Consider the following 10,543-nt stretch of genomic DNA (forward strand, 5'->3'; position numbering starts at 1 on the left):
TTTTGACATATTTTTGAGAAAGAGTTTTCATGTATGAATTGAGTAAGAGTATTAGAGAACTAAGTATTCCCAAAGGTATCCGTTTTTTCATTGATAAAATAGTAACTTTGATTTCTAAATAAGTTATGAGTTCACACATATTTCAAGAGCAGTTACCTCTTTTATGAGGATTGTTGAGAAATTATCTCAAACCAGAGGAAGATTATGTTTTCAAACATTGAACATGAGTATATATATTATTGGTACTAGAATTGAGAACTGATACGAGGATGAGTTCAGACAACTCACATTCCTCATCAATCATGTATGCCAACATGGGTACATGATCATGCTTTTTAGATGAATCCTAAGTACCTTCGGAAAGAGCTTAGTGAATCCATTTAGTTGAGGTGTCCTATCTCACGTCAAGGTATAAGATAGTTCTGGCAGCGTGGGCGAGATGCTGTATCATCATGTAGCTCATAGTGATGGTTGTCGTTAGAAAATCACCCAGTGAGTTAAATCATATTTTTATATATCACTTATTATGTTGAGTTCAGAGATATGAAAGTATTTTGTAAAGCTTTAAATGATTTAACTAATTTATTTTGTTACTTTTAGCTTGAGTACATTGTTATCTATTGCAGTCCTTTGTTTATGTTATTTGTTATTCAACTATATTATATACTCATAAATTCATTTGTGTTGATGTCATTTGACCTGCATCTTTTGGTGATGCAGATACATGTACTTAGGATCCTAAACAAGAGTATGTTGAGATCACTTTACCCGCTCATCAACTTTCGAGTGAGGTCTCCTTGCTTCCGTAGGACTTCAATTTTGTGATCTGTTAGTATTAGTAGCATTTTGAGTAGTGTTGGGTGTTGTCCCGACACTTGTCTATATACAATAGGGGCTTCATAAATAGCCAGTTTTGGAGTGTCTTTTAGTTTTAGATATTTTATTTAAAACTTATGTTTCATACTTGGTATATTCAGTAAAGTTTTGATATTCAGTAAATTGTTTTTAAACATTTCTTTCAATTTGATGCTTATATATGCTTAAGTTAGTATTCCTCTTGTTGTTAGCCAAGATGAGGGTTCACTTGTGGACTAGCAATGGTTCTTGAGTGCCGTCCATGTCCAGGGTGTAGGCTTGGGTCGTGACAAACATGGTATCAGAGCACAAAGTTCAAGTGTCCTAGGTTGTCTATGAAGTCAAGTTAGTAAGATCTTATTTATGGTTGTGAGGGTCCCACTTCTATAAATGAGGGACTTCAGACATTTAAGAAAAATTTCCCTTCTTTCATACTCTAAATCGTGCAATGGAGTTGTGTCATAAGAAATTTATTTAAACTCATGCGTTCCTCAGATCCATTCGACTACCCCTCACACTCAAGGTAGTTGAAAAGCAAAGCCAATTCCATACCAATGAGTTACTCTAATCAAGAGTCTAGAGAAAGTTATGAGACTGCAGATGGGCTTGAGAGAAGCCTGTGGGTGAGCTTAATTGTTGTGTTTCAAAAGAATACGCTATTATTCATAGGAATAGTGTGTTCAAGCTAAAAGTGAGATGTATTCCCAGAAGTTTTACTCTAAACCTTATTTTAGTTGAGACCCTTCTGAGAGTGTGTTTTAGAGATGGAGTGGTGTGTTCACCCTAGAGGTAGTATGAGTTACGATGTTATAAGTAGTAGTAATAGTAGAAGTGCCCAAAGTTGTAGGGAAACATGCATGGGTAGAGTAATCTATGAAAGGGAGGTAGTGGTGAGGAAAATTAGGTTGTTGCATTCATGCACCTAGTAAGTTATTAATGGTGAGTTTTGCTCTATGACTAGATTAAGAATAATAATTTTGTATAGAGTTCATGATAGAAAGTAGATGAATAGTTACCAGTAAGGATGAGTTAGAACATTCTTTAACTATAAAGGAGTTTAAGTCGATGTGACATTGTGTTAGTGAAGACTGTGTGTAGGTGTTGAATAGAAGAGCAGAGTATTCATGAGTTTATATATCTAAGATAGGATTATGACTTTGAAGGGAGAACCCCTTGATATTCAGAAGGTTATAGAATTAATTTGGCAATGATGTAAAGTGAATGGGTATATTGCACTTAAGTTCTGAAAGAAATTGTGACGATAAACTGTAAGTATGTAGACTGAGATATAAAGATTTACTATTTGTCATGAGTTCTTAGTGGGTCAGTGTTTCTTATTTTATCTAGTAGTTGTAAGTTAATATATTAAGGGAGCAATCACATTGATATCCATGTTTATTAATAAACAGTTAGTTTGAATTTGAGATGAGTGTCGTTATCAAAAGAATGGCAACATGAGGGTGATGATTTTAGTTTTGAGATCTTATGTGGTAGACTGGACATAGAGTAGATAAGGAATTAAGATGTTAGGTGCAATGAATATGAGTGGTACAAGTGTGAGATTCTGACATTTTAATGAGAGAAATGAAGTATGACTAAGACACATTTGATCGGAAGTCAAATATGAGAATCAACAACAAGAACATTATCTACAATGTACCTTATAAAATAAAAATTAATGTACAGACAAAAAGTTCTAAAAACTAAAATGTAGTCGTTATCTTCACATTTTCATTTGACATCTAAAAAATTTAAATCAAATACTTTAATATTTAAAATATTTATATTTTTAAGCGTGAAATACACATGCAACACACGTATTCGAGAACTAATATATATATATATATATAAATCATAAATGGTTTGTATACTTTTTAATATAAATATTGTTAATCTCTAAAAGACTAATGAACTTGACACCAAGCATGCAAAACCTACTATTTCGAAGCTAAACCATTATTCTATTTTCCTCAAAGGACTTTATTTTTTTATAAAAAAACATAATAAAAATATACTTCAATTAAAAATACTTTTAAAAAGTTTGGTCAAATACTAATTAATTCTCAAATATGATTTTTAATTTTAGTAGTCAAACATAAACTACTTCTCATCGAAAATAGTTTTGTAAAACACTTTCGGAAAAAAATATATTTCAAAATAAGTTAGTCTTAAAAGATTGGTCAAACAGAATTAGTAAACATGACATGGAGCTTCTTGTCATAATTTTAATGGTAATGTAACACCTCGCTAAGTGAAAGAGCTATAATTAGAAAGAGTCATTTTTGGAAAGAATGAAAAATCTGAAAATTTGTTTAAGTTATGTTAAGTTTGAGTTTTGGGTCAACTTCAAACGATCATAACTCCTAGCTCAGGATGAGTTAGGTATGCTACAAGATACGTAGGAAATATCTTCTAATTATCCTTCCAATGCTACCAAGTTTGCTCATTTTTGAGTTTGTATGAGGGAGATATTCCCGTTCGAAGTTGGGGTTGTCTAGAAAAGGAAAGTCAACACCGAATTTTAGAATGATATTATGATCTTTCCACTACCCGATTAATTAAATTCATTTTTGGTAATTAAGTTGGGGTCTCAACTGATTGCGTTCAGCTTACGCTTCAGAAAAATAAGTTAGGGTTTTGAAAGTGGAGAAAAGAGGAAAAGAAGCTTAGAATCGTTGCGTTCTTGAAGATTTGCTTGTGGATTTCACCAAGGGTTTATCCCTACGAGGTATGTGAGATTTTCATAATGTTGGGTTCATTCACCCACGTGCCCAACATTTTATTTCAGTGTGAATTCGTCCAAAAAGGATTGGAAGTCGAATGTTCTTGATGTGTGCTCTGGAATTTGGGTTGGGATTGAGGAGTTTCTTGAGGTTGTAGTGTTGATTCTTTGAGTTGTTTGAGTTATATTCTTGTGTATATATTTTGGGTGTCTGAATCTAAGGAGAAAGTGAGAAAAAGAATCGAAATTAATCGAATTAAGGTCAAAAAATGAGAGGAAAAATTCGTCAAGTTTGACTAGGGGAAAACTGGCGCGACGCTCCCCCTAGTTCCAGGAAGGCTAGGGCGGCGCGCAAGCAGTGCACCAAAAATGGCTCTCTGAACTTTGGGGATGGCGCGGCGCGCGAACAATGCGCTAGGACCGTCCTTCCCAACCTATTTTTCGTCACTTAGCCCATCTGAGTTCTTATAAACTGCACTAACAGTTCCTATCGATTCTAACTACTTCGAATGACTTCTAAACACCTAGAAATCATCCATAAAAATTGAATCATAACCTTTAATCCGTATATTCAAATTCAAGGGTAGTTAAGAGCCAACTCTAGAAAGTTCATAGAGTCTTTTAAAGAAGTCTTTTGCAAATGTTCTAAGTCTTGAGTTTGAGTTGAGTAAGAGTAACAAATGAAGTTCTTTTCTTCAAAAGAGTATATGGGGACTAAGTATTCCCAAATGAGTAAATGTTTTCACATTTTAAACAAGAGAGGAAACTTTCCAAGAGATCATTTGAGCTAGTTTTTGAGTAAATATCTCAAACCACAAAAAGAGTTTTTGTAGTTAAACAGATGAGTTGAGTATTTTGGGAGTAGTATTGAGCACCGATGTGGGGACGAGTTCATAACAACTCAATGTCTCCATAAACCATGACGTGGGTAGAAAGGGTCATACTCTTTAGATGATTCCTTAATGCTTTTTAACTTACTATAGTGGATCCACTTAGTTGAGGGGTTCTATATCCTGGCAAGTTATAGGACAGTTCTGGCAATGTGGGCGAGACGTTGTGTCATCACATAACTTATCGTGATGGTTGTCGGTTAGAGAAACTCCCACAAATTTATAATAATTTATTGTATATATTTATATTGAGTTGTTTCTTACTGTTTTAAATGTTTCATATAAACTGCAATCTTTAATGTTGTCCAATTTTTTAATTGAGTTGAGTATCAATGAGTTGAGTAAAGTTGAGGTAAGTTTTTCTTTCAGATTCCAGTTCAAGCTTATGTGTTATTCAGAATTCCCCTCGCATGCTCGTACATTCAACGTACTAATTCCATTTGACTTGCATCATTTTATGGTGTAGATACAGGTAACCAGGATCAGCATCCAGTGCCTCGTTGAACCAGTTGAGCACTCAGAGTCAGTTGGTGAGCCTCTTTGCTTTCTGAAGATTTCCCTTTTTATTTTTTTGATTAGTTAGTTCATTAGGATGTCATGGGTCTCGTCCTAACGTCAATCTCATGTCACGACCCGAGAGCACCCCCTAGTCGTAACACGGTGTACTCGACCCCGAAGGGGTCTTATACAAGCCTCATAGCATTCATTCATCGCATATGTAATAAAAATAGTACGAAATTAAAACTATTTATTCAAAAACCATACAATCTATCATTTCAATAACATTTAAATGCAAGCGGAAGTCTAATGTCTCACATGGCCATCTTAGACAAACTTTAACAAGATAGGGTCACAACCCTTTTACAATCGAAGTCTTAACAATAGTCTTAAGACATAAAAAAAACTAGAAACATAAAGGTCCATGTCCTCGATTTACGAGGACATACCAAAAGTTGTCTTGAGAGAACTCTAATTCCAAGCTTCACTAGAGAATGCAATTACTTCCCGGAACCTACACTTGTAGTAAAACTAAGAGAATATGGGTTAGCACGCAAAAATGTACTAAGTATGATGACCATGCAAAAACATGCTTAGAAAGGGACATTTTGTTGAAAGTCATGCTTTTATGCTATTTTTGTAAAACTTCATGAACATTGATCAAAGAGGCATATTATAAGTCACAGCCAACATACAAAGTCACATATTTCACATTTTAGTCAAAATCACACATAACCCTTTACCTTCACCTTGAGCCTTCACCTCAAGTAACCCTCAACCTATACCTTGTGCAATGTATGGATAACGTCCCATACCACCACCCACACTAAGGTACCACCTTAAGGTCACCAAACGTGAACTTACCATTCATCCTTCTCACCTTTACACAATAGAGCATATAAGACACATAACATCACATGAATCACATCATCACATTAAGACCATCATCTAAGACAACTCTAAGTTATACTTGTGCAATGTGCAAGTAGCATCCCATACTACTACTCACACGTACTCCTTTGAAGTCACCATAGACAAGGCACACTCATATACAATAAGTCATGACAAGGAAGTATTCAAAATACAATCCAAGTAAAGCATCCATATTTACATTTAAGCATTTAAGCCAACATTCTTCATTAGGTTCATTTAGGACACATTCATGCATTTAGAGGACTTTCACACATTTAGCCATTAAGGCTTAGAGAACTCACTATATCCCTTTCAAAGCCTACTCGTGCAATGTATAGATATCATCCCATACTACTACTTACGCTTTGTAGTACCTACCAAGAAACTAGAGTGCATATATCACATGATGGGAATATGCATTAACCATGAGAGCTAAATCATGGATTCCGATGTACTATCTTACATCGTAAAGGTTGTTCTACTTTCTAAGGGCATAACTAGTAAGCATGCTATGTAGGCACATAGTTATGGGGTATGAAAGATGTTCATTGGACTCTAGCCTAACATTTGGAGAGACACCATCTTAGCCATATCCACTTGGTGCTTAGCCTCCATTCCCATAGAGTAGTTCATTCGTTACATTGTTGTACTTGAGAGGGCCACCTCCATTACGCCTACCAACTCAAAGTACTTTCCCAAGAAAGAGCCACCACCAATACGCCTACCGATTTAAGGTACTTTAAGGATAGCTCTTGACTTCCCTAGAGAGAGCCACCACCATTAGGTTTACCATCTCTAAGTTCATTTCACACAAGAAGGAGGCCACCACCATTAGTTCTACTGGTTCAAGGTTATACATTCACACTGGGTTCTAGACTCATCATGAAGGGCCACCAACATTAGGTCTACCGGTTCAAGACATAGTCTAAAATACCTCATTACTCATTTACAGAAGGCTACCAACATTAGGTATACCCATCTAAGACATCCATTTATTCTTTTAAGAAAAGGCTACCAACCTTAGGTCTACTAATTCTAAGTCATCTACACATTCATTAGTCATTTATGAAAGGGCTACCAACATTAGGCCTACCGATTCATGATCATTAGGATATTAAGTCAAGATACATTCATTATTCAAGAAAAGGATGCCTAAGCCTACCAAGTCAAGATATCACATTCAACATAGCTTTCATTTATCAATAAGAGGGCACCTAAGCCTACCAAATCAAGATATACAACATTACATTATAGAACCCTTCACATCCCATCATCAACATTCATGAGTGTTAATAAAGAGATAACATTCAATCCTAACACAATTAGCTTCTAAACAAGATCATCATTCTATCATTGAAATCACATGCAAAATCTGTCACACCCGGTATCCTAGATAGACCAAAATGCAGATTTTGAGAAGTTGCACTGCACACCCACAGTTGCCATCCACGGACCGTAGGACAGACCATGGCCTGTGCTGGTGGTCCGTGGTTCACCACTGCAACCCATCCCCAAACCCAGCTTAGAAAATTAGCTAAGTCTCGATCCACGGACATACCCATGGTTCGTAGGTCAGACCACGGTCCATGGTCTGTGTCAGTGGATCGAGGCCCCCTTTCCCTTCCACTTATGCAAACGACGGTCGACCAGCACGGACCGTCATTTGATCCACGGCCCGTAGGTCCCGTCCATCGATCACTTCGACAATAGTTAAGTTAGGGGTCTTGTGGTCTTTTCCTATTTTGTAGGCCCCTAAGCTACGTCATTTAGACCCCAAATTATAAGGTTTTAGTCAGTTTAAGCCTAGAAACATAACTAGAACTTACCTAAGTCAAATCATTAATCAAAACTTAGAAAATTAGAACGCTAAGAGGAGAAAGAATTCAAGAACCCTAGTTCAAGAATGCAACATATTTTCTTCAGTTCTAGCCCATTTCTCCGTGAACTTCGTCACCAGGTATGTGGGATTTCATTAGTGGGTTCCTTTCACCCATTAGGTCCCTAGTTTTCAGTCAGTTTCTTGATTCTCTCATTATGACTAGACCTAGGGTTTCTTGAATGTTAGAATTATTGGATTCTTAGAATTTAGAATGATCCAAATTAGATTAGTATGTTAATATTCAATTTATTGCATGAATTTCAGAACCCCAGCTATGTAATTCTTTAGTTCTTTAATTATACATGCTAGATCAGATATTTCAGTATTCAGTCATACATGTCTCAGTTTATGAATGCATCATTATCAAATTAATTGTTGCATTCTCAGTTCGCATGTTCAGTTTGAGCTATCCAGTAACTTACAGAAATTCAGTCATAATGTGTTAATTACTTAATCCATTGGGAGTATCATAATACTGAGTTGGACTAGGGTTCAGCGTACCCAAATAGTCCCAGAACTACTAGCCACGTAGGTTGTAAGTCCCCTCTGTGGGCATCATTTTAGTGATCACGCCAGCATGCCTCTATATCTCTGGCAAAGTATATTGGGTCCTCTCGATATGGCGTATACATCAGACTCCACATTTAGCTCATATGGTTTTATTATCGATTATTAGTAGCTCCCACAGTTCAATCATATTCTATTGCATTGACCTCATTTACAATTCAGTCAGTAGTCAGTCTCAGCATATTATAAGTTTGGTCATTGCGTCCAGCTAGTTCAGTATTCAACATCTATATGATGTTTAGATTATTTCATTGCTTTATTGCTTTGTTCAGTTATATGTTATTTCATCTTTACTCTATCATGCACACTCAATACCTTTCAAGTACTGACACATACATGCGCTACATTTTCTAGTGATATAGGTTCAGGTTCTTAGCATCCAGATCACGCTTAGATCGGTTCCCGATCTCCAGTTCAGTATAATCAGTGGTGAGTCCTCATTCTCCGAGGACAATAGTCATGAGATTTCTAGACTTAGCTGGGTCCTGTCCCAACATTTCTAGTCAGTTAAAGGGTATTTTCAGACATAGTTAGATTCATATTAGTATTCAGTTAATATCTTCTTTGTATTAAACTCCTTAGTTTTCATTTATCTCAGTTATAGTATATGAATAATCCCCATCTTTTCATTTTATTTATGATTTAGCTTCCGCATCAGTTTATTATCTTTAGTATGCTCGTGATCATGCCAACAGGGTTAGCTTGGGATCACTTGTGGTCCTAGGTCTCGTGTCCGCATCTTGGGGGTAGTTCGGGGCGTGACAAACTTGGTATCAGAGCGAGGTTTAAGTGTCCTAAGATGTCTGAAAAGCCGCACTAAGTAGAGTCTTTTTCATGCATGTGAAGTGCACCACATCTAATAATGGGGGGCTACAAAGTGTTATAAGAAATATTCATTTTTTTGTTACTCTTATCGTGCGTAGGGTATGATCTAAATTTCATTCTAACTCGACATTCTACGTTTCAGTGATCATGCCTCCTCGTAGAGCTAATGCAGGAATACGAATGTGAGGAACGCAAATGCAGCTCCTCCAGTCCCTTATCAAGAAGTGTCAAATGCAGAGTTCAGGAACGCTATTCAGATGTTGGCTCAGAGTGTGGCCAACCAGAACAATCAGCGGGCTCTAATTTTGGTAAATGCCAATGTTGGGTCAACAGCAGCCAGGGTGCGAGACTTTGTTAGGATGAATCCGCCAGAGTTCTTAGGATCGCAAGTTGGAGAAGATCCCCAAAACTTCATTGATGAGGTCAAGAAGATCTTTGAAGTGATATAGGTAGCTGGAATGATCGGGTTGAGTTAGCATCTTACCAACTTAAGGATAAGGCTCATATATGGTATACTCAGTGGAAGGAAAACAGGGGTACAAATGCAGGTCCTATTACTTGGGATTATTTTAATGAAGCCTTTTTGGAAAGCTTTTTCCCCATAGAGTTGAGAGAAACAATGGCTCAGGAATTTATGAACTTAAGGCAGGGTAACATGACGGTCCAAGAGTATGGGCTCAAGTTTAACCATCTCTCCAAGTATGCTCCTCACATGGTTGCTGATTCCAGGGCTCAGATGAATAAGTTTCTATATGGAGTGTCAGACTTAGTGAAAATAGAGTGCAGGAATGCTATGTTGTTGGGAGACATGAACATCTCTATGCTCATGACTCATGCTCAGCAGGTTGAGGGTGATAAGCTTAGGGAATAAGCTAAGGAGACTAAGAGAGCAGGAACAGGTAACTACGAGTATTCCCAACATAAATCGGGTGGTAGAAATCACTCGCAGTTTCAGCAGAAGTCTTCGACTCCAACCCCTTCATCTGCTAGGGTTCCATCCCCCAGGTTCCGTAATGATTAGAAATGTAGGGCGTCAGGCTCTAAGTCTCAAGGTAGTGTTTCAGGCATCAAAAGTTACCCAACTTGCCCGAAATGTAACAAGAATCATACGGGTGAGTGCCTTGCAGTTAAGGAAGGATGTTTTTGGTATGGTCAGTCTGGTCATAGATTGAAGGATAGTCCGTCTAGATAGGGTCAAGGAGGAAATAATGGTAGAGCTCAGTCTACAACTTCAGCAGCACCAGCAGGTCGCCCAACTCAGCAGGGTAAACTCATCTGGTACAGGTGGTGGACAACACCAAAACAGGCTCTATGCTCTTCAGGATATATGCTCTCCAGGCTCGTCAAGATCAGAAAGATTCTCCTGATGTAGTCACTGGTACGTTACGAGTCTTT

The sequence above is a fragment of the Solanum tuberosum genome, unplaced genomic scaffold (assembly GCF_000226075.1).
Source record: "Solanum tuberosum cultivar DM 1-3 516 R44 unplaced genomic scaffold, SolTub_3.0 scf00029, whole genome shotgun sequence".
NCBI lineage: Eukaryota > Viridiplantae > Streptophyta > Magnoliopsida > Solanales > Solanaceae > Solanum > Solanum tuberosum.